Genomic DNA, 2841 nt, shown 5'->3' on the forward strand with positions numbered 1-2841 from the left:
TTACTGTCTCATTTTGTCTGCCGTAACTTTTTTATTTAACCTTAGTAAGAACTGGTTCTTAACAGAACCTGTTTTACAGCCGTTGTTATATCAAAAGCTAAAAATAATGTAAATGATTTTACATAAGTATATGTAACTTAGCATTTAATCTAGTCGGTAAAATTAATGTTTGTTATAAAAGTGGTATTTGATCTAGTACACAAACTGTCATCTCTGTTAAAATTTGTTATAATAAATACGACAGTATAAACCTTTAATCCAGCATCATTAAATATTGACTGGAGATGAATTTTAACCAGTTTTAATGAAAGTCTAAGTATATTCTTTTACAAATATTACCTGACTTCTATTGTCTTTTAAAAATCGTTTTCATAAAATGACCCTGCTTACGTAATGAGTGAGGTATTTCGGGCTTTTATCGTGTTACTCGTATTTATTTATTTACTTTTTTTTGCTTGATGAATTTAATTCTCCTCAGAAGGTTACAGGAAAACTTTTACGCGGGAATGTAGAAATGGAATCTTGTAGCGTATGAAACGTTCCACGCCTGACCGAGATTCGAACCCGGGATCTTAGGATGAAACCCGACACGCTATCAGTTCGCCATGGAGATTGGTTTTATAGTCGGTTTACGTTATCTATTCCTATAAGTAACCTATATCTTCGTTATTGGTCTGTTCACTAAATTTACTTTCAATACCCTTCTTTAAATATCAAAAAATACTTCTAATCTATGATTCTTATGAGTTTAGGCTTCCATTTTATGATTTTTTATAATTTGTGTATGAATGTGTATTGTCAAGTTTGTATAGCTGACTATTTAATCAAAAAAATTAATAAATGTAATAACTTTTAAGTAAAATATATATATATATATATATATATATATATATATGTGTGTGTGTGTGTGTGTGTGTGTGTGTGTGTGTGTTGGATTCAAAATCGAGGACAAAATTCTCAATTTTTCTGGAAAAATTCCTTGAGTTCAAAAATATTTAAAATCTGACATAAAAAATGTTTGTTCGCGAATTACTTGTAGCTCTATTGAAGTATAGCTTAAATTAAATAGCAAGATCTTTATTATATTATTGATTTTTATTAATTTTAAAAAAATGTCAAAGTTTAGTTTTCTGGAAAATTTTAGCAATCTTGTTTGCAGTTTATTTTTAATTTAGTTAATTTATTTTTTTATTTTTTGAGAATTTCTTAATTTTTTTTATCTGTAATTATCTGTAAAAGATCAAAAAAGCTTCAAAGATTGCTATTAGGATATTTATTATGAATGATTTCGAATATTTTAATATTTGTTAAACTAATTTAGTTCCTATTACTAAATTATGAAAATTAAAAAAAAAAAAAATAACAAACTGCCAATTTTATTATTTTTTATTTGTAAAACGTGACTAATTTGAAGGAAGTGAATCTATCATCAGTAGAAATTTTTTCTGATAATTTTTCTTTAAATTTACCATCTTGATTGAAATCTTCAGTCTCACAAACGGATTACGTGTAGAAATTATTTTTACCCCTTTTTTTTGTAATTTGTTTATCCCTTTGTACCACGTTATATTAATTTTATGGTTTAATGATTTAATTAATTTTTTTTTTTAATCATCAATTCACAAATCTACATGAATTTATTTATTTTGATTGTAATTAAAAAATTGTTTGAACGCATTTTCACGTCTTAGATTTTTAAAAGATTGTAAGTTGTTATATTATATTAAATAGAATATTAGTTATTATAAACACAGCCATAGAAGAGAAAGTATAGTAATCGGTCCAAATTGAGCATAAGCGGTTTTCACCGGATCTCTACGTTTTGACACCTAACGAACCCAAAACACCTGATGGAAATTTTCCGAAACTTCTTATCTAAGTGTGTGTTCAGTTGTCGGTGTTGGCCTCTAAATCATCTTATTTTTCCAGAACTACACGACCGATTTTAACCAAACTTGGTCAGATTACTTCTATATGTGGGCATTAATGCCATTAAATTTTCAACTTATAAGGTCAAGGGGGGTGAGGCTGTAGAGCAAAGTCAACCCTCAGTATCTCGAGGTTTTGCCTAATTAAGGTTTAAATGCTCCAAAAAAAATTAATTTGCCTAAAAAAAAATGCTCCAAAATGTTCTAAATAAACTATTGGCTTAGTGAGTACAATATATCTTTAATTACCCCTCTCACCACAAGGAGCGCTATTGTAGTACTGACGTACTGCTACTGTAGTCGTCTTTTTCATGATGATGGCCGCTTTCAGGTGTCCAATATTATATCTTATATTAAGTTCTCTGCGGTCACCTCCTGTCAAGGAAATACAAAATAAATTCTGTTAAATAGTTTCTTTGTCGGTGCTAAAATTTATACAAAAATTTACTACTTAAGTACGAGTAAAAATGAATTTTATTTATAAAAATTGGACAAATATTTTATTATTTTCATTTTTATAAAAAAAAAATGATGTCATCCCAACATACGATATGTAAGTGTTTGGTATTTTGAGTTCGATTTTATTTATTTATTTACTATGTTAATGTTTGCAAAAATAATCTTAAAAGTGAGTTACAATCAGTCTCAGAGTAGCATAGCACAGATAAATGTAATTAAAACTTAACAGATTCCAAACCTAACACTAAATAGTTAAGTTACATAGCTGGTTTATTGAAATATTAGCCAACATATTGATATTAGCTATTGAGCTAATATAATCTTCCAAACAAAAACTTGTTTATCCTTACCGCACTGACCTTTCTCATACATTTTATTAGTTAATCTTCTATCCATGGAAGTCGAAACTTGTTATAATCAACGGAAAAGAAGCTTGCAAAGCATATACTATTAA

This window comes from Lycorma delicatula, chromosome 5, assembly GCF_047948215.1.
Source record: "Lycorma delicatula isolate Av1 chromosome 5, ASM4794821v1, whole genome shotgun sequence".
NCBI classification, from domain to species: Eukaryota; Metazoa; Arthropoda; class Insecta; order Hemiptera; family Fulgoridae; genus Lycorma; species Lycorma delicatula.